At 42.5% G+C, this 22,902-nt stretch overlaps 1 protein-coding gene across 2 annotated transcripts in view; it reads right to left on the bottom strand.

Annotated features, from left to right (window-relative positions):
* Positions 1-10,622, bottom strand: part of col8a2 (collagen, type VIII, alpha 2) — a 50,390-nt gene extending 39,768 nt beyond the window's left edge. Inside the window, exons 1-2 of one of the 2 annotated variants that reach the window (XM_065471118.1) lie at positions 10,229-10,622; positions 9,806-10,021 (exon numbers count right to left, since the gene is read on the bottom strand). The gene's annotated coding sequence lies outside the window, so the exon portion shown is untranslated. Of the gene's footprint in view, positions 1-9,805 lie in introns of both variants that reach the window. The other variant, XM_065471117.1, reaches the window with a different exon arrangement.
* Between the last annotated feature and the right edge of the window lie 12,280 nt (positions 10,623-22,902).

Below are 22,902 nucleotides of genomic sequence, written 5' to 3'. Positions count from 1 at the left end.
CCTCAAATTTTTCTTTGCAATTTAACCGTGAACAAGCCTCTAACACTGGAGTCTGCTCATTGTCTCTCTGCTTCCAGCATAAGGTTTGAATCAGCGGGCTGTCATATGGCAGGGACGCAGCATTCAGGACACGTTGTCTCACTATATTGATCTGGCAGACATGTCTGCATCCTCGTCTTCCTCCTCCACCTCCTTGTTATCCCTGCCTCTTCCTTCCAGACAATGACAGATACAGAATATCCAGTTACAGTGATTGGAGTAGAACAAATTAATCCTGTATGACAGGACACAATGAGACCATGTTGCTAAATTAAATACTAATACAATACAAAGGCCGCACTGTGATTCATCAATTGTGGCTTTTAAATCTTAAAAGAAATACTCAGACTGATAGAGATTGATGACATGTTGATTGTAAATTTGAAGAATGGGCATAGTGGGTGAACACATATTGGAATAGAAAAAAGGTAACTTCATATTTAGTAATTCAAAGGAAATGATGTGCATCTGGGAGTAAACAGGTGACCCTGCATGTTTCTGCTGACCCTCATTCAAAACCTCAACCAGATCAAAGACGGCACATGGTTGCTACAAAGTGACGTGCCCTCGTACCGAGCTTATTTTCTCAGTATTATGTTCTTTACCTTCATCTGTCCATGTGCTTTCATCTCTTCCTACCTCCTCCTTCCAAAAGCAGGCCCTTCAACTTTTCTCCTTCCCCAGTTTTACTCTGTCCAACTTCAGTCTTCCAAATGGATGTGTTTCCATCTCTCTTTCCTAACTCGTGCTGATGTTTCCCATATCCCTATCACACTTTCACCACATGTCAGGAAGACTAGGGTTTGTGTGGTTTCTGCCCAGTTTTGGGAGCAATCCAGCTGAGGCTCCATTGGGCTGGTTGTCGGTTCGGCCGGGGCCCACTGTTAGGAAATGACCACTCCTCTGGTTCAAATTAGCAATGAGGCAACGTCTTTTTTTTTTTTTGCCTTTTTTTTGGGTGCTTTTTTTTTAACTAAGGGCCTGCAGATGAAATAGATGGAAAAATGTAGAGAGAGAGTGCATAGCCATCTGTAAACCACATGAAGGTGAGTGGTAATTGATTCAATGCCCTCCCTAATTAAGTATTATGTTGGTTGGCCAAAGAACATCTTCCCAGAAGTGGTTGTACTTCTGTAGCATTCACTGTCCAAACAATCACAGACTTGCATGGTTAATGTCTGGTTAGGCATGTTTTATTTCCGTTCGCTTATTCTGTAATATATCACCTGCAAAATATCCAGATTTTAATCAGATCATGTAAATCTTTGACCTTCCTCAGTTTTTAATAAAATAGTTCATGTCTGCGTTGCTTTAGAGCCAACAGCAGCTCCATATTGTAAATGTATGCAAAGTGGAAAGGCAGCCGATAAGGCTGTCGTGCAGTCAGTCTGGTGTTTATCTTGGTTTTCACTGCGGAGCATCGCAAATGTTTTCCATGAAATGCAACTCCACATGTATCCATCCTAAATTGTTTTCTATAGGCAGAACCTTTCCTGTGAGCATGAAACACAATAATTCTTCCACAACAGCTTCTTTAGGGACTTAGAAGCGCTGCCAAACAGCATCGCCTCTGCTGTCTGACTCCAGAAAGTATTACATATATTGTTGGGATAAACACAAAAGAACTGCAGTTACGACCATGCGCACACACACACACACACACACACACACACACACACACACACACACACGCACGCACGCACACACACACACACACACACACAAGAACAGTAGAGCAAAGCTTGCACTGCATGCACCTCAGACAAGCTGGAATGAGCACAAAGCTTTTTTTTTCCATTTTGTCGTTTCACTACTTTGCTGCTGATTACAGGAAATGATCAAGACAAAAGCCTTGAAGGACTGGTTGTGTTGTATGCTGCCTAAAGCCTTTGAGCATTTGCATTATGAAACACATGTTGCTCAATGGCCTCAAAGTCTTTACAGAAAGGATTAGGTCTCTAAGCCAAAGCCATTTAAACATAAAGTCTGAGAGAAAAAGCACCCTGCACTGAACAATCAGGGAATAATGTAAGAGCTTAGTTTTTCTTCTTTTTCTTCCATTTTTTTTTTACTTCATATGGGAATGGAGCCATGGTAAATATAAATAAGTGTACACAAAGACAGTATGAACCATCAGAGGTGTATTTCGTGCTACTGAGATGCCAATATAGTATGGTATAAGAGCATTTTCAAAAGACACAGCTCAAAAGCGAGGGGGTGGTCCGCTGCAGGGATAAGTTGTTTTAAACCCACTTCCTTGAGAAACACTGCGAGCCAAGTTAAATTTCAGGTGTTTATCTGGGCAGAAACTGGCAAACCCTGCTAGTTTTTTTAAGGTTGGATAAAAGATGGGTTACATATGTTTGTGGCCATGTGGTGAGTACCTGCGGTCACCTGCAAGTGAAAGGACATAAGGAACACTGACAGTCTAATGTGTTTTCATTTTATATCATGCTGAGAAGCATTTATATGATCATCATTGCAAATCTCCCCCATCTTATGAGCATAAAAAATAGAATATTTTGATCGCAACCACTGCCATCTAGACACTGACTTAAAGTTCTTAAGATTTCTTTGTTTGTATGAACAGAGTAATAAAGCAACAATATTTCAGCTTTAGCTCTTGAGTCCTAACAGACAGGTAAGAAATGAAATGAAAAACCAACATAAATGTCTTAGTGAGGTGTTTTGTCATCAGAGACTCCAATATGTCTCCAATATGCCCTGATTTTAATTTTCCAAGGTTGTTGAGATCTTCTGGAGAGACAAAGCACCATTCCTCTAAGAAGTATTGACGTTTTTGTGAAGACTGAGAACACTTTCAAACGCGAGTTCAGTTGAGTTTAAAACTGGTCCATGTGAAAGGCAATGGTTTTTATACTCATCACACCACTCAGTGACATCTCAAACCATATGGACTGGGGCATTGTCATCCTGGAGGATCCCGCTCCCATGAGGATAGAAATCTGAAAACAACTTTATACCGACTTGCGGCAACCCTTCCCTCACAGTGGACAAGCGCAGCTTAATCATGCCAGCAATCACTCTCAGTAGCACAAAGGTGACTTTTTGATATTGCATTCTTGTCTGCATTTGCTCACATACAGCTTTGCAGACTGTCATCTACATGTTGTAGCTGTTTAATGGCACCAGGGGGCAGTGTCACAAACAACCAGTCTGTGAAGTACTCTTTCTTGTGCTGTTGTTGGTCCTTCAGCATGCTGCAGAAAAGTAAGCAAAGCTAATGTAACAATACAAAGAGCTAAAATAAACTGAGAGTTAAGAACAATGAAACGTGTTTCTTGCAGGCACAGCTCGTGCTTTTGTGTATTTTTTTTTTAATTCTTCTGAACATTTTTTCGCACTTCTCCCAGTGAACTTATGTACATGCACAGGTAGGCTCTTTATATACAAAAACCTACACGAAGAGAGACAAACATAAAATTTTGAGATCTTCCTTTTCTTCCTTATTACCTCTAAGTTCTATGTATGTTAGTCCTGATAGTTTAAATGCACTGCAACTTAAGAAAACACTAGCAAGTACAAATATGGTAATATATTGGAACTTGAATGGAACACAATGAAAGTACAGAAAAGCAAAATCTCAGAAAACATAACAGAAGTGTTTATGCAGAGACATTACTGTGACCGACCAGTTTTGGAAGTGACAGAAACCAAAACATGTGAAGGGTCGCTCTGAGACAAAAGACATGGAGGATTCTTCGTGTTGTGAGGGAGGAAAAGATGCAGGTAATGTGTGTTTTAATCACATGACTCGTATAATACTGCACATACATGTTTGCTGCTAGCCATTTACTGTTAGCTTGTCACTTCCGTCACGTTATTGCCTTCCCAAAAATACTTCTGTTGTGTTTTGTGAGGGGTTTTGGTGAGCTTTTGGTGCTTTTTTTCCCTGTTGTGTTTTGTGTGCTGTTGCACCATTTTTCTATTTTCTGGTGTTTTCTTAAGTTGCGGTGTGTTTGAGGCCACTATACCTGTGACCACTAGATGGCGTAGGTCAAATGGATGACACTTTTGTTGCTCCAGGGGTCTAGTTAATACACATTTCTGTGGTATAAAGAAATTAGAAGCTCCAAATTTAGCAGTGTGGTTGTTTGTTGATAGCAGACGTTGTTGTTGTCTACAAGTGGTCACTGGGAAAACTCTACTCTGTGTTAGCATGTGATACATGTGTCACTTAGTAAGCATCCCCTTTCTACTCCAGAAAATCTGGCTTTCTGAAATACTTTTTATTATCCGGCTCCAAGGGGATCATAACACCACAATAACCCTAGTCTCTTTGCTCCTTTTTTTTTTTTTTTTTTTACAAACACCTACGCACAAATCTAAATCAAGCACAGACTGAACAAAAACAAAGTCTGGAGCTTTTCAAATAGTCTCAGAAGAGCTGTTTCCAAACCCTTACTCACTATTGACCCGTCAGAGAGAGATATATCCATCCCGCATCTGAAGTGAAATAATAAAAATAAACTGTTGGCCTGGGAAGTACGTCTGCAACAAGATGAAAAGAGGGATAATGTAAGTTTTATACTGAGGAGCTGACCCCTGTTAAGAGTTGGCCAAAAGTCCTGCTTTTGGAAGCCCCAAACAAAACTCTCGCCAGACGTTAAAGGTGGGGGGGCGAGAGGGGGGCAATGAATGAGAGGTAAGACAAATAGACTTGCCCACATGCACTACACGCACATGTTCATTTGCACTAACTATCTGGACATACAAACACGTGGGCTACGCGGCCGCCCAAACATCAAACAGTCTTCTTTTGGCTTCTCTCGGTGTTATGAGACTTTTGAGCAGTGACATCGCTCCACACATCCCCTGGAGATGCTGGGAATCTTTTGCATCCTTGCATCCAGAGTTAAAACCAAGGAAAACTCAGCCTCATCAGCAGAACAGCAGATGTCACATCTCATTAACTAGAAACAGCTCTGTTGCTGGATGAGCACCGACGCTCTCATTCCTATTTGTTCCTGTTGGGTTCCCTTTGGAAACACAAGCTGTCATCCCACAACACTCAGAGGCACCGCTGGAAAAACATAGATGTGACTCCGGGAAGCTGTTGCTCAATACGTATTCCGTCCGCGGCTTGCTTCCTTACTGCGCCTTGTTCAGGCCTCACTGACTAAAAGCAATGTTTGGCATTGGGGAAGAACACTGCTTTACCACAGGGGTTTTAGTTTGAGCCCAGTAAAGAGTTGGGGTTCAGTCCAAAAGGATTTGTAGACTAAACCAGTAAAATAAGACGGAAAGAAATGGGGAAAACGGAGAGATGCTAAAACACCTGGATAAAAGTCAAGGAGAAAGGGGGCTGTTGGGGGGTGGGGTAGTAATGCCACCGCCAGTTTCCTCCTGCTGCTGTATGACTGATAAGTTTCTTCTGATAGCCGAAAAGGGTATGTTGTCAAGCTACTTTGAGCTTGCACGCTTTCTTTTTTTAAAAGATTGAACCACTGCTGACAGAGTCAATGGGAGGCGGAGGGAAAATAACACGTCTGCCAAGCCTCCCCACTGCTTGCTCTCCCCCCGTCTCTCTTTCTCCATCCCCTTGTTGCTGCCAGCACAGTGGAAAAACTTCCTCTGGTCCAGACACAGTTATGAGGGAATAGGAGTGGGAGATCGGTAAACACAGATAAAGGGAAACAGGTAAATGAATCAGAGAATAATTCAAGTAGAAAACTAAATAAGCAAAGCTGTCAAAATTCTAATCCACATGAAACAGAGCTCAAATGAGAGAAAACTGCATTTTTTCCCCCTCTGCTCGTCTTTCTGTCCTCTAGCTCTGAGCTGAGAGCCAAAACAATGTCCTTCAAAACAAGGGCCTGATTAATAACATGCTGTTCCATCCACTCTGGAGGGCCGTATGTTTGCGCAGATTCACTATCTGCCATTTAGCTAACTGACTTCCACATATATCAGCTCGCATGTGCGGGCCAAGATGGCTACTGTTGATGTTCAAATAAGCTTAGACAGTATAAACACACGAGGTCAAAGGAAGCAAAAGGAGGCAGGATGCAAATCTCCACGCGTCGGCACGGGGAAACAAGTTCATGCCTTTCACTGTGTCTTTTTCTAATTCCCCTTTTAGCCGAAAAACAAATCCAGCCCATTAATCTTTAATGTTATGGGCCAGGCTCTGATTAAGACCAGGACCTGTATAGTGTTTCCCCCATCCTTCACTGCAATTCTTCATTCAGTATATCAGCAGCACCAGTTAGCATTCCCCATAATGGGTGCCGAACAATTGCACGCACAGTATTAGTGTCTGTTTGTGTACCACAGAGTCATGTTAGGAAAATCATGGAGGAAAGTTCTTAAGGCTGACCTAACAGCTGGCATACTGAACAAAAGAACTTTAATCCAGGCTCACAAGGGGGCAGGGAAATCTTTAAACTTTACGAGACGACAAAATAATAGAAGGGGAGCAAGGAAGCAGACAACCTAACAAATACACACATCTGGTAGAAAAGCATAATATGGGGTAGGTGAACCCAAACAACACAGTAACAAGGGCAGAAACAGGAAGATAGGAGGCAGGTAGAGGTGGGCAGATGGATCCAAATATCTAAGTATTGATATCAGTGCTGGTATTGGTATAGAGTTGATAGTAGCCTAATATCCTCTGAGATCAGTATGCAGCCTGCTGATTTGTGTTAAATAATTTATTTTTCTTTTGGAAATGAAAAAATATATCTCAAACTTTGAAAAATGTCTGAACCTTTTTGTGTTGACTGTCACGTCTGTTTTATTTATAGCCTATAGCACGTTTAAACAACAGAAGCTGACTCGAAGTGCTTTAGAGACCTTACATTCCAGGTCTCTTGATGATTATCTCTTAATTTATTACACATTGCTCTACCCTGCATCAGCTGCCTATATAAGATAAAAGTATCGGCATCGGTATTGGTATCTGCAGTACCGGAATTTGCAGTATTCCACAGTAAAAATAAGGATTATGTAATAAAACCACAGACAAACAAAAAGACCACGACTCAAAAGGCTCAGGGAGAACTTGTATGTGTGTCCATTCATGTGATTTTGTGTATGTGTGTGTGTAGGAATAAGGTGGGCGTTTACTTTTGCTGGAAAATGAGTGGCATTCTCCTTCATTTCCTGCTAGCACTGAAAGTAATAGAGCCACAAGTGCTTGCCCACTCTCAAACACAAACACACATGCAAAAGCTTACACAGCCACGGCTACAAAGGGACTGCGAGGAAGCACAATCTAGCGCATGAAACTGATACAGTCTGTTAAAAGTGGTTTGGCATCATTTAACAGCACGAGAGGGGAGGCTGAAAACTGAGTACAGTTGGTAAGTGATGTGATGGTCTGCAGATATCCCCTCCTCTAAGTCAGGGAAAATGAAAATGAATTATGATCAGTTGTACTGTAACAGAGAATTAGGACACCTCTTTGAATGTTATCAGAGTTGTGAGGCAATTTATAAAAAGAATCATATTTTTAAGATTACTTAAAAATGTTTCAATAAATATTCATCTGAAAATTAGCAAAGAGAACAATAGGTATGCTTTCAACTGCACAGTGCCAGGTGTCTTTGAAACTGCCTGCTATTCTGCCCCCTTGTGGTCACACACTTTGGACTGTTTTACAAGAGGGTGACACAGGTCATCAGCACAGCAACATTTCTATTTTTATTATCCTTCTGTTTTGCTCTTCGATCACACAAATACAGGACATTAGCAAAACAGATGGGTATTTGTAACGAGGGAGATATCCAAGTACAGGTTTTCTGCTGGCCGTCTCTGGTCTGTGCCGCTGTAATGGCTATGAAAGCTCACCCAAGAGTTTGCAGATCCACAAAGATGTCCTTTATTTTTTTACTGCAACATTTAGGGAAGAAAATAAATAAATTCCCTTTAAACTACTGAGGGGAAAAAATTCAAGAGCTGGTGCTGAGTTTGGAGTGTAAAAACTTCACATGTTACAGCCTATAAACTGAATGCAGTGGGGGATGAGAAGCTCAGCAGTATATGAGCAGGCAGTCTGGCAGCAGCGCTGACAGTCGAGTATGTTCATCTGTTGGAAACGTGTGTGTGTGAGGTGTAAATCCACATGGAGGTGTTTGCTTTACACTGGGCATAAAGTGTGCCGTGTGTGCCGCTGTGTATCCAGCGTGACTGTTGCTTGTGTATGCTTGGTCACACTTTTGGCACTCTGTATCAAAGGCCTGCATGGGCAGCTGGTTGGAGTCTGGTAACTGTGGTTATATAATGCACTACACACAAAACACACACTTGAGCTGCTTGTAACCACAAGTCAGCCACTAACTGACCAGTCGCCGCCCACTGGAGGGTGCAAATCGGTGAAAGTCATTTAGCCCAGGTTTTGTCAAGCGCTGAACACAAAACAGACCGTTAATTCTTGAAGAAGTTGAGAGGAATGTAAATCTTTTAATCTATCAATTCTTTAATCGAAACAAAGCCGTGCACGTGTGGAAAGCTGACTGGAAGCTGGCTCACTGCTGCACACCAGCAGCTCTGCACACTCCTGTTGTTGCTCACCAACAAAGAAGAGCGCTCACACTCCAGTGTGTGTCCCATACGATTGTTTACACACTCTAGTGGAGATCCAGTCACATAAGGGCAAGCATGTGTGCACACATACCAGCACACACACTCACACATACACACAGGTACAAGAAAGTAAAGTAGAAAAGTAGACTTTTCTTGCCGTAGGCCAGCGAAGTAGAGGGATGCTGCCAAATGTTTTTGGATTTCAGATCTCCAGACCGCTGTCTATTCCAGACTCCCCCCCTCCACTTTTTTGTCTCTTACTCTCTCTCTACACCTCTCTTACTCTGTATATTTTTCTACCTCCCCTCCTTCCTTTGCAAAGAAACTCTACTGCTGCCACCACAAGCCACTGCCGCCACTGCTGTTGCTGCTGCTGGTGCACTAAAACACATGTGATCAAAAATGTATCTCCTCAGCAGAGCTTGCATTTTTCTATCTATCCCTGCTAGTTTGTCGTGCAGTACACCCAAGGGCTTGGAGTCACAACTGTCTGTCCTCTCTCTGTTTGCGATGGAAGGATGCCGTTACAAAGGAATGCAGTGTCGCCTGCCAGAGGTATCACAGTGGATGGACAGAGCAGAGAAGAGAAGAGCATGTGTGCATTTTGTGTGCGTTTGCAATCTTCCTTTGCACTTGCACATACCAATCATTATATGATTAAGAGCAGCTATTGCATTACACAGAAAACACAGATCCATCCACATGGAGGACACCCTTGTTACATCTGTAACCTTGAACATATCCTGCTGCACAGCCGAGCCCCCGATACACACTTGCAATGCACACCACGCCCCCTTCAACATCATCAACTAAAGTCCCAGATGTATGGGCATGGATGCATCAACAGTGTCTTAGCCCAGATCTCAAACTCGCATACACAAAGCAACAGTCTAGATAATCGCTCTCACGGGACACTCAAAGATCAACAGACGGTGCGCAGCTACAAATTTTATATAAAAATCAGCGTCCACACAGTGTGAGTGGAACACTTGAGTGTGCTTTTGGTGTACTCAGTTCTTTTTAGTCTGCAAGTTGTTACTCTGTGCGCTGGCTTAGGACTGAGGAGAATTATGCAAGTCCCATGACTAACAAATGGAATCTGTTTTTCCTCCTTTCCCGCTCTCTCTCTTAATTGCTTTTAGCCACCTCAGGCACAAAAAAGAAAAGAGATGACAGGCCACGAGGATGCTAATGGATTCAGAGGAAACCTGCTTACCTTTCTTTCCTCAGAGACTCGGTGGAGGAGAGCAGGGGTGGGGGGAGGATCGCTGGGCAAGGGCAGCGTTAGGTGTGTGCGTCAGGTGGTTCAGGGTCTCTTCTACCTCCCTCCTTCAGCCACTCGTGTCTCCCATGGGATGTGATGGCATCAGGTTTTCAGTGAACAAGTAGGGTCCTCCTGGGCAAAGATCTGGCACTCGGAATTGGTCCAGCGCTGCTCGCAGGTGCAAGAATAACAAGCAAACAAAAAAAGGAAAAGAAAAGAAAAAAAAAAACCCAAAATGCAAAAGTTAAAAACTGAAAATCTTCAACTGCAGGTTGAGATAACTGTCTGCAAAACTTTTAATTTTCTGCTTCCAGCAAAAACAAAAACAAACAAAAAGGAAGGAAGGGAGAAAGAAAAAAAGTTCTATCCATGTACTTTTTGGGGGGGCAGAGGTGGCAAAAGTGACAGAGGTGATGAAAGGGTGAGAATGGGGAAACGTCCTCTCTGTGTCGTCTTCGAGCTGTCCAGACGCAGGTCTGAGGAACACCTTCCCAATCTGTGCGCTCTTGCTCTCCAGGGTGGAAAGTAGGAGGGAAGGAGCAAGGGAGCAGGACACAGAGGGAGAGAGAGTGAGTAGCAGTGAAGTGGAACTCAGTCAGTTAGTCACTCAGGTCAGTCAGGCAGGCAGGCAGCGAGGCAGTGTATCTGGGTCCAAGCAGGTTGTGCTCCCACTCCAAGGACTTATAACCCGAGGTGGGGCGGGGGGGGCTGTGCACCTCTCTGCTCCAATCTCTCTGGCTTACTACGCGATCCCTCTCCCACCAGCTTATTTTGGGAAAGACAGACAGGATTGTTCATTGGGTTAGCCCCCTTGATACAAAAAGCAAGTGTCTGTGGCTGGCTGCAGTGAAGAAGGAGGGGAGTGAGCAGGATGGGGTGGGGTAGCAGCCGCACAGAGAGGGGTGGGGTAGGATGAAGAGGAGGGAAGGGGAACGAAAAAAGACGAGAAGAGGGGAATTCGGAGGCGTCTCATGTTCTGCTTCTCACTGTTCTCCTCGCCTTCCCAAACTCACCTCCAGGAAATCACGCTGCCTTTTTAGCCTGTTTACTGTTTTGAAACATGCTCACAAATCAGTCCTGCAAATGAGATCCAGCTTATGCTTTATTTCTTTTGCAGCTTTATTGATAAAGTCTGTGGATGACATGACAGTGGACAACGGTAAGGCTCAAAGGGGCATTGCACCGTCACCTAAACCCTGCTGTAGATCGTGTGCAGTTGTCACATGGTGCCACTTTCTTCGTTTTGATCACCATAGTGCGGTTAATCACATCTTTTTACATTTCTTTAGTCCGCCTCATCTATTCGTGGCACGTATTACAAGTATCAACTATTCCTCGTCTTTGAAGCGTGCCAGGTGATTGCCGGGAAAATAAGCAAATTCTCATGAAAACTGGTAATGTTTTGGATGTTTGCTGACAACCTGGACGAGCCACAGTCATCCCTTATCATATAGTACAGGTTACTTCCCACACAGCAGCAACTTAGTAGGATCAAAACAGACTTAGCATTCAGTGTTTAACTGGCAGCGTGCTAGCTGGCTCTTTGCTATGGTAGTGGACCTTGACGAGCATGCTGTTCCACGCTTCTGATTGGATGCACTGGGAGGAAAGCTGGCCTAGCCTTTTCCTGAAAGACCTACTGGGACAGAGCCATTGGCTGATTTAAAGATCAGATAGAGACTGGGATTCCAAACAGATCCACAGCAAGAGGAAAGAAAGAGAGAGAGAGAGAGAGAGGGAGAAACAATAAAGAGGATTTTAGAGTTGCCCAAGTTCTTCCCCTCATTATGACGTTGTGCCAGTTACTGGTTTATTTAAGGCTCTGTCATTTCGGCAGCATCCACTGATTCATTGCTTCAGTCACTCTGCAAGTAACAGAGAGTTGTCAAAAGTTGGCAGCCCCGCGGCACTTTCTCTCATTCATGTTTTGCACATGAGGAGTAATAAACGTCCCCAGACTGTGTAATCTACCAACTTTTAGAAGCAAAGTCGGGCTGAAGTCAGCTTTTCCTTGCATGAGAGCGTCTCAAAAGGGCATATTTGGATCATTATTATAATATTTAATGGGGATCTGCTTTTTGAAGGGTGCCATTATGGCAAAATTTATAGTGCAGATGGGGTTTTATGCGTTTTATTTGCACTCTTTTCAGCAAATATCAAGATAGCAAAGTGATTAGACGTGCACGAGAGGGCTAAAAATGGGACATCTGTAGTGATGGATGGTCATAAATGTGACTGCTGATAATTGCCATAAGTGCCATCGTGATCAGCTAAAATAAGTATCCTGTTCACGACTGGAGCCGACCAAATTGAATAATTAAAAAAAAAATAAGCAACAGGCGTCATTCCTGTGAAAGAGCCATGGTGCAAGTTGAATGGTCCTCTGAACATCTAAAGGGTGGAGTAACCATATGCCCAGTAATGATGTCATCAATAGGAACCCTGTGTAGTAGTTAGGCCTGCCATTCATCCCCCGCCCCAGGTGTGTGTGTTTCTGCGTGCATGCGTGCCTCTTGTTGATGACGCCCCACCGCACAAGCGATCGCTGTTTGTAGCTCAATGAGGCAAAAAAAAAATCAGTCGGCAGAGGCTCGCACACAACCACAAGAAAGCCTCCGCCTCTTCCAATTATGGCCATGCTACAGTTGCACTGAAGAATTCCACCTCGGGCTCATCAACAAATCTCAGCTCACCCTCTAATACTCTCACACACACACAAAACACACGCTTATGTTCACTCATTTGGTCAGCCTACACTCACCCCCTGAAAAGTCCCCACACCACTCACCACTATAGCGTGGTACGAAAGCCCCCTCCCACTCGCTTTGCTTTTACAAGGTGAAACATTCCCGAGGAGAGGGAAAAAACACCTGGTCGTCATAAGTTTGCCTTTTTTCACTCCACTTTTTCCCCTCCGCTCCATTCCATTAGTAAGAACAAAAACAAACAGTGGCTGGAAAATCGTTGCATTGCATCACACGGACCCGCTTTGCTCTTGATGTTGGTCAGAAACCCCCAAAATAAGACATCAGGGACAGGTTGGCGTCACAGATAAACTACGCCCTACACCACACCTAGTGTGCCCAAACATAGACTCCCTATGTGCTAACGTATGGGGGTCTGTTCTCAAAGGTGGTGTGTTAAGGGTGGAGGGAGTTTGTTTGGGGGTGCACTGAGCATGTGTGTTCCTTGTGTGGGTCCTGTGAATGGCTGGAGTGTGTTATAGGGTGGAGTTGCTTGTGAGCTTGATTGAAATTAAGTTTGGGGTTGTAATATGACCTTGTTTATTCGATTCAGTGGTCACTCTCTGAGTGAAGTATTGTATGGCAGTGACTGCGTTGATAGCATAAGCTAACATGGGTAACGGTTAAGAGTGTTTGGAGACATTATTCTGATTCACAGCGTTCATTCACTTTTCATAGCAGGATTAGGAGCACCTACACCTAATGCACTTTCCTTCAGCTAAGCCCCTTTTATTCAAACAAGCCATTGATATCCATTAGCGAAGGTCAGAGTTGAAGGTTCACACAAGGACAGCAGAGGACAGGTGTTCCTCTCTTCCATCCTGCTCTTTTCTCCTGTGCTTCTATAGTCCCTCTTTTATTCACTATCAGCCTCTCTTTCCCTTGTGCGACAATTCAAAAGGGCCGTTTTCTCTCAGGTGATGTGGTCCACCTTTGTCTGTTCTAACCTTACAAAGGAATGCCTGGCATTCACCAGGCTGTGCCTGCACAAGGCAGTTTAAGATGAGTGAAAAAAGCTGGTGAGGGAGGAAGGGAAGGGATAAGGCATAAGAAAAGGAAATTTCAAGAAGGGAATAATAAAGCAGCACAACAGAGATGCAAAAAACATTAAAAAGCTGATGTGAAGAAGATAACCAAAAAGGAAAAGACGGAAACTTTTAAAGAAGGTGCCATACAGAAGCAAGGGAGGAATGGAAAGTGAATGCTAGAGTGAGATTGGAGGTTCAGTAGTTTCACACACTGTGGATAAAACTTGAAGCCTCTGAAATTTATGTGAATTTCAACAAGGAAATTCCTCTGAGATGGGCTTGGGGCTCTGCCCTTAGTTGGCATGAGGGTGGAGAGTGTGGGTGGGGTTATGGGAGGGCACAAGAGAGTAGAGAAGCGAGAAGAATGGATAGGTGGATGGATAGATTAGGTAGAGGAGGAGAATTTTTTTTTTTGTGGCTAGACTCCTCTTGGCTCACCTGATGCATATTGTTGCTGAGCTCAGTTTCCCCCTGGGGTAATCATTTGACACTGATAAAAAGGGGGAAGGGGAGAGAGTGGAGAGAAAAAGGATGACAGTGTTTCCACCCTGGGAAAAAGCTCTCTATGGAGATTAGAGGACAGCTGGGGTAATTCTTCCGTCTGTTGGACTGGGGAAAGGGAAGACCGGGGGAAAAGAAGAGAAGAGAGTGAACAAAAAAATTCAAGAAGAGTTTCAGGAGAGAATAGCAGGAATTGTTCTGCATTTTGGAAGGTGTTGTTGGAGTAATTCCCCTCACTTTCTTCACACGCGCCACACATGCACTAAAATGACTGGAGACAGAAAGAGGAGAGGCAGGGGGTGTTTGGAGGTAGGGAGGTGTGTGCACATTTTTAAGTGTTTCCACAGTCACAAGTCCAGATTTCTAGCTTTGGCACACCTATGTGCACATGCACACGTATACACACACAAACACACACACACACGATGCTGCAGCATGTGCAAATAGAAGAGTGGCGACTGAATGGTATTTTACTGCTTCTGTATTTATGGCAGGTTATTTTGACCCTGGGTGGTCCCCGCTGAAAGACTTCTGGGGTCATTAATCATCAGTGAGGAATCAGATGTCAGGTGTGTGAGTGTGTGCGGGAGAAAGGAAAGAGAGTTGGTCAGTAACCAAAGAAGAGCGAGCCCATTTACTGTACTGTACTGTATTGTGCTGTATGAGCAGGAAGGGTAGGAAAAAAAAAACAGCAAGTGTGTACGTGCATGTTTGAGGTTTGCCTCGCAGACCAGTGGATATCCTAATCAGCTGAGCTGGTGGTGAGATGAAAGAATGTGAAGATTATTGCCTGGTAATTGTTTCCAGAGTGCAACAGTGCTGCTATATCTCAAAAAACTCTCACTGAGCCGTTGTACACATCCACCATCCACCACACATTAGGGTCATGGGATACGTGCATGCCCCAAAAGAAGCAGCCCTTTGAGTTAAAGCCAGCCCGCCAGATCATCGGGCTATTGTACGTCCAAGATTTCAACTTTATTATTATTCTTTGTCTTTTACTGACTGATCTCAAAGGTTCATCCAAAGACAAACACACTCTGAAACGGCAATTTCCCTACCCACTAACTTTTTTGTCAACATGCTTGCACACAAACAGCAAAAACAAGACTCCCAGAGATCTGCGTTTGACTGATAAGCTCATCACTCTATCAGCTAGTCGGCTGTTCGAATGCCATTTTCTTTCTACCGCTTGTTGACAGCCCCCCGTCTCGGCTAGCCGGCCCTGAGAGGGCAAAGGGAACTGAGATCAAACAGAGACAGAACTGTTTAGCTTTTGTTTTATTACATTTTTTTAAACCCGTGTTCCGTTTCCGAACCATCGGGCAAGACAGCTATTTCCTTTTTACAGCGGGAGCAACAGAATCACGAAACCCAAACAATCAGGTTACAATATATACATTTGACTGCCGGAGTTTGGAGATTTCAGCAGAACATCCGAAGACTCCACCCGAGTTAGATATGTGGCGCTAATGCTGTGGGTCAAGGATGAGCATCCAAGTTCACTGAAGGGTATCCTAACTATGATTGAAAATCAAATGTCTTCTGTGTAAACAGGATTTCCACTGGAGGAAGCGACAGCTGAATCTGAATGTGTTATCCCTCTTCCTCCTAGAATAACAGAATTATCTGAATCGGTCTCTGATTAACCTGTTTCGCAGCTGTGACTTAATTATCTTATTATGTAGTTATATAAGATTTCACTTGTGTGGCGCCAGTTGTTGCATCTCTTAATCGCATTCGTTTGCACACATGATTTTAATCACAGTATCAAACACACTGACTAGACGTATTCTCATGATCACTTAAATAATTCAATCTGACTCGAGCATGTTTTTGTTTTGACTCTATTGAAAACACTTCAAAACAATGAACGTACCGTCTGGTTATTTTCTGCTCAGCAGCCCTGGTAGTTACTGAGTAATCACGGCTGCTCTTCTTCCGCTGTCCATATCCAATGGGTCAGGTCCACAGAGCACATTTATTGGTGCGATAAACGGTTTATTTTGACATAATGATACACTCAGACTGTAATTACAAGAAAAAATGTGTTTAATATGTCAAGATAGCAACCTAAACTGTTTTCTCAGGATAACTGGCAAGACACAATGCATATTTGTTATCTCTAGATAATTAGATAAGTAATTTGCCAGAAAAATAGGCTCATATGGAAGAAAAAAAGCTAATTAAGCCGTGATCTTGCGATAACAGGCTAAACAAATATGATAAGTAACTACTACAGAATTCCTGCTCTGAAAACTAAAACAGGATTGGCCCAGTGAGACGGGTTAGTGTTTAACCCGGATGAAGTGTTGTTCTTGGTCTGTCACACAATATACAGTTCAGTGAAAACTGCTGTAATACTGGTCTATGTAACACTTCTCGGTTTATGAGCCTACTTGTCTGAGCAGCAATGCAAAGATATTGAACTAACTTATTCAGTTATCAAAATTACTCATCAATTCACATACTCATTTCACCTCACCTAAATGTGTAGTCATGCGAAAAAGAAAATGTCTCTATGCAGTCCTATGAAGAACTAAGCCTATCCTCACTGTTTCCATAGGAATTGAGAAGATAAGTAGTAGCGAAGTTGGCTTGTTAAATGTTAAACTTCATAACAGTGGAGTTGGAAAAGGACTGAACTAGCATGGCTGGTTTGAAAGTGTTGCCACAAGAAAGCCTCTTCTATATAAAATGACCATGATAGCGCGACGAAGCTTTAGAGAGTTGCTTCTGAACAAACCACTGAACAAAGATTGGAACAAGAAAGATGTTTGAACATAATGTGCAGAACCACAATTATCAGACAGTGATGAGCAAGTTCAGCAAGAAAATTTACAACAAAATGGCTAAAAAGAAAACAATCAAAATGTCGCATTGGCCTGATCAAAGTTCAGACCTCAACCTAACTCAAACCTGTGGTGGATCTTTAAGAGAACTGTGCATAAGTGAATGAAAATAAACCTCAAGGGACTGATGCAAAGCCTTTTGACCAAGTCGTAAAGACACGTGGGTCAAAGGTCATCCACAATGATGTGAAAGTCTGATAAGGTGTTTGATGTACTTATTTTTTCACACGACAGTATATTAAAAACTGGGATTCACTGGTACACTGTACCTGTAGGGTGAAAATTGAGCTGAAATCTTTATCTCTCCCTTCTTAGCCATACTGGATATTAGTGATGGGAATCGAGAACCAGTTCTTGTAGAGAACCAGTTCCTGGTAGTTCAATTCCTTTGAATTGTTCATCTGCCTGCCTATCAATTGTGTTTATTGGTTCCGCCTACTCTTGCGCAACAATTAGCTGATTTCAGTTTGTGTGCTGGAAGAGGAAAATAGTGGTGCAGCCTACAGGGTGGATATTGACATTACTTTTATTTTTACTGAGCAAAGGGACAAGGGTGTAATGGTAAAGTTCATCCAGAACAGAAGCAACTTCAGCTCTTTACAAGCACCTGCATAGACAACATGCTAATGCTAAGCTAGCCAAGAAACCAGAATGATGATAAAACTGAGTTTTATCATCTACCCACAGCCTGAACCTTAACAGGTAACAAAAGCAGTGAGGAGCAGTCATGCTGTGCACGTTCATGTATCTGAAGTAGAATCACTGTGGTGATCGCTTTGTGCTAGTTTCCATCTTTGCTTTGCGTTGCTGGCTTTGTGTTTGTACCCAAGTACTTTGAGAAAAATCATGCATGTGTCCTTATTAGGATAAGGATTTGTGTTGGTGCGTGCGACTGTAGACTATCAGTGTATATTGTTACTTTTTTTGAGTAATGACTCCAACAAGCACAGACATGTGGAGCCAGTGAGAACCCAATGAAAATCAATAAGAGAATCGATAAGGAATCAAACCGATAAGTGATATTGATAATGGACTCAGAATTGCTAGCTTCTTATCAATTCCCATCCCTACTGGATTAGCAGAATTGTTTAAAGAGAAGCTAATAGAAACCTAGAAACATTAACTTTATACAGCGATAAGACAACAATGCTGACAGTCAGTACTGTGTTTGCAAGTATTGCTTTCCCAAGCATTACAACAGCCTGGGTTGTGACCTCTTGAGTGGCAGCAATCCTTTTCCCTGACCTTTGGCCTCTGTACTCACACTAAGCAGATTCTGTGCTCCTGCTGCAAATGCCTTAGGTCTCCTCAGCCCCCTCAAACAAGCTGTTGTAAGTTTAGTCCTATTATAACAAACTAATTTATTCACTTGACCACTTGCTGACCCTGGATGAGCTTCTAGTGTTGTTTGTTTTGTGTTTCAGTGCCTGAGAAGCCAAATAAGCTTTGGTCTGCACATGCACACTTGCTCACACTCATGGGCTGTATACTGGTGCCCCGTCTCACCTGGCATCCTGTCTGGCTTTGTGAGTGCGTCCTGACCTTGGCGCTTACAGGAACCTCCTCCCTAAACAGCTGTTTCCACGTGTCCCAACACCCAATGTCGTATATACACAAGGAAACAGAGAAATTGCACTACAGCCTCACGGGTCAATTCCCGCACAGTCTGTGGATATCACATCATGAATTTCACATTCGGAGTGGGTGATATGTCCTAAGAAATGCATCTGGGAAAGCGGTTTGAATAACACAAAATTGGTTCTCAGTGGGACATTAAGAAATATTAACTGTCGGAAGGGATTGTTTTTCAACTTTGATCATTGTGGGAGAATAAACAGCGAACAATATGACCTTGTTCAGATCAGGGTGAATTAGCTATAAAGCACCAGTGACTGAGTGACTGTTTCATGCATAATGCACTCTTTGGGGAGACCCTTTTTTTCACGCAAAATTCATAATGTTGACTTATTCCTGAGAAACAGAGAAGACAGGGCGGAGCAAGGATGGAAATATGTGTGTGTATATTACACAAAACAAGCAGTCAAAATGAAGGATAAATAATGAAGCTGTCAACATTAGTGCCAGGCCTTTGCCTGCAAACCACAGTTTATGTCAGAAGAACAGGGCTTACACTAACTCTCACATACACACCTACTGGAGAATGTGGCAAGTTAGGTTTAAATGCAAAGCATTTCTGTTATTCTGCCTTGCTGATCCTCCGCCCTACTTTTGTTCTCCACTCTTTTGCCCACTTTCTCCTCGAAAGCCTGCAGATGTGTAGATACGCAAAAGAAAACAGGCAGCGGGCCTCCGGCTTTGGTTAGCATGGTAAGACACGCCAGAAAAACAAAAGACCCGTGAACTGCACAAACACCACAGTAGAAAAACTGCAGCAGGGACCACCATGAAGGTGGCAAGTGAGCCACTAAGACCTAAATCAGTTTCTTGGATGTGGGTGCTACTAGATAAAGAGTATGACATGCATGGATGGGTAAAGAGGCAGACACAGATGTGCCACAAAACAGTTGCAGTAATAAAGAGGAACACAGAGAGGGGAGTAAATGGACATGTGGCTTTGCCATAATGCAGTTCAGCATCTCCAGGAATTATGTTAACCTTGGGTATTTTCCAACGCACAATTTATAGTCAATGTTCAGTGCAACTACGGAAAGTAGTGTGCCACTATGTACCGATGCATAAAATAAGGGTGTGAGGGTGTCCAGCAATTATACTGTATCCAGTATAATTGCATACAGTATAACTGCATACTGTCAGAGACACTGAAGAAGTTTAGTTTAGTCCAGTGTATTCTTAAAACTCATCAAGAAGAATCTTTATTGAAGGAGATACTTCTTCACACAGACCCCCACATGTCCTGGTTATCCAATATAAGCAGGACATTATTGATTGATTGATAATACTTTATTCATCCCGAGGGAAATTATGGATAAAAGAGTTCAAAGTCATTGACTGGATATAAAAGATCTGATGTAAGGCCAATGTGGAAATGGCTTATACCTGTATTTTCCCTAATGCCTAATGGCCAGCAGTGGGCGACTCCTCTGGTTTCAAAACAAGGACCATCTGGTTCTCTTGAGCCATGATGTCAGTAAACATTCTCAAACACTCAGAGTTTATGATCTCCATCACTAGCTTCAAGTCTTGTCCATGTCTTGAATTAGGTTCCTTTTTCATGCTTGAAAGATTTGCAGATCAGTTTTAAGTGGCTTGACAAACAAAATTTCTCTAAAAATGGTCCGGTACAAGGACTGGACTAAGTGAAAAAGCAGTCAGTCACCAAAGAAAACCTTGAAAGGTCTTCAGAAAGTTTGTTTCTCAAGAGCACGTTAAAAAACATACATGATACAATACAAATCTGGTTCTTTTGAAGCAGATCAGGAGTGGCTCAAGACTTTTGCATGTAATGTGTATTCTTTTTGATATGTATGCTTTACCACAAAAGTAGACAATGTGTTACTAGGTACATGCTGTAGCCTTAGGAAATGTTGGGATTTCAGTAGTAATGTGGTGTTACGGGACTAAACAATAACAGGATGGCATTGGGTAGTATAATATTACATTACCACTCAATTATATACATATAATGTTTATAAGAAATACCTCATGCACGTGAAGGCAGTCTGAATCTAGCCACCTAGCAACCACCAGTAATATGTACACACTGGAAAGATGACAGTCTAAAGAGGTCAGTTTTATTTGCCTCTTAAGGAGAACCAGAGGTTACCTGCCAGGAACACAATCATGTCCTAAATTTCTCCATGTTTTCTACGTCCTGATCTTGCAGAGGAAGAAAGAATCTGTAAAACAATGGCACCGAGTGCTGAAAAACAAAACACTAAGATTGTAGCAGAATGTAGTTTGTCTAATAACATGCTTTCATATTCTCAGGGCCAAGAATGTCACAGAAAATCTTCTCTAGTTACTGCTGCTCATTGCAGACTCAGGGATATAGCTTATCTCTCCTCAGGCTTGTGTCTTGTCTGTCTGCACATCTAGAAGTGTTTATGGGTGACAGCTGTTGGATTGAAAATGTGCAGGATATCTACATTTTCTCTCATAGATTTCCTGCTTTGACTAGCTGCTACCGGCAGGCGTGTCTTTTCTTTCCTGAGACAGATGAATAAACATTATTGTTGGAGCTAAGGCCAGCAGCTTGTATAATAACTAGGTTGTGACTTTTGTCAGCTGTGCATGTGTGTGCTCAGGAAAGAACAGAAAATAGAAGAATGAAAATAAGCAACAGGGGATAAACATTACAAAAACAGGCATTAAACATAGTCATTTAAGCACCTGCGAGGCTGTGAAGCTGTGAATTAGGAGTTATTCGAACGGTAGATAATTGTTTATTCAATCAATAATCTTGACAACAGTTTGAATGGGCTTCTAATTGCAACCTTTTAATGCACAGCATGAGTAGAGACTGCAGCCATTTTCAACAAAACCATAGTTATCGTGTTGTTAATGTGGCTAAAATCCAGCACAATCAAGTCCAGAAGAAATTCCAGGGAGGAAAAAAAAGTTTACACTCAGCATCCAATATCGTGCTATTCTTGAATGGTAAAATACAAATAACTTGCGGAAGGACGGAGCTGAGCCTGCGCACGCTCCAGGCCAATTTCTCGTGGGAAGAGAAGCCGAATAGAATAAGAACATTTTGAACAAAAGCATATTAATGATTGTTAGCGTTGCAATTACAGTTAAATTGCGTGAAATTGCTGCTAACACAGTTGGTGTAATTCATGAAGTCTCAAATTTTAACACAGCATGCAAGGCTTTTATGATGTTGTTTAATGTCTAGTGTTTGTACTAGATTTGGGGGCATGATAAAAAGCTGTATAAAATATATATATCTACATGGCAATGATATTTCCATATGTACCTCATGAACTCTGGATCTGATTTATATACATCTCAACCAATATTATGCTAACACACATATATATAGATAATTTCATCCACATAAAGCCAACCTACATCTTATGTCTTACATAAATATTTGTTTTCTTGCATGAGGTTGATCTTTCTTCCTCTCTTATTGCCTTATCGAGATTAAGTCATGCTATCCTGGAAAAGATATTTGTCTGTGTTTTATATGAAACCTAAAGCCACTAACTGTATTTGAATAACCACTTCAACATAATATTCTGCAATTCAACATTCATTTCACTAAGAGCTGGCATGGGTTGTAGTAGGGAAAACAAATGATAGGTTCAAAGTGGATTAAACCCTATACATACAGCACTGTACTTGAAAAGTCTTTGGCTTACTTCTGATCTTTTGTTCTTCATCTTTCTCCTTCTAATGCTCTTGTTCTCTCTGCTGCAGCCTCTTGCCCTCCATCCTTTACATATTTCTTCCTTTGGTGTGTGTATTATAAAGCCTTCAACCCAACCAGTGGGTTGCGGTTCCCTCCTAAACCATTCACATGGAACTGGTTAAGAAGACATTCCTTCCATGGAGAGAATGTCTGGCACCAAGCGCCTGTAATACAGAAATCATAAACGGGAGGTCCAGCCTAATCACATCCCGTGGCACTCTCACCCTCTCTGAGCTCCCTTTTCCTCCTTCATCTTCCTCTCGTCGTCTCTGAGGGGTTATTAAGAACGGGATTGGGAGACCAGGAGCGTTAGCTGAGTCTATCTTTTCCTTTCCCTGGCAATCTAAGAGTGTAAATCAATTGTGGATACTGATCTGAATCTGGTGGTTGGCAAATGTTCCTGCTTATCTGATGCTCTGTATCCAGTCATGAAAGATGAGTTTTGTATTTGGGTAAATAAAGCAATACAAAGAAAAAAAGGATAGAAGGAAAAAACTATTTGTGGTGGATCGTTTAGTTATTGGCCAATGCTAGCTAGCTTTGCTAGCAAGATGGATTCAAAGATCATGTGGGTGATCTGCACAGA

Source organism: Pelmatolapia mariae, linkage group LG22 (assembly GCF_036321145.2).
Source record: "Pelmatolapia mariae isolate MD_Pm_ZW linkage group LG22, Pm_UMD_F_2, whole genome shotgun sequence".
NCBI classification, from domain to species: domain Eukaryota; kingdom Metazoa; phylum Chordata; class Actinopteri; order Cichliformes; family Cichlidae; genus Pelmatolapia; species Pelmatolapia mariae.
This window is presented reverse-complemented; position numbering and strand designations above follow the sequence as displayed.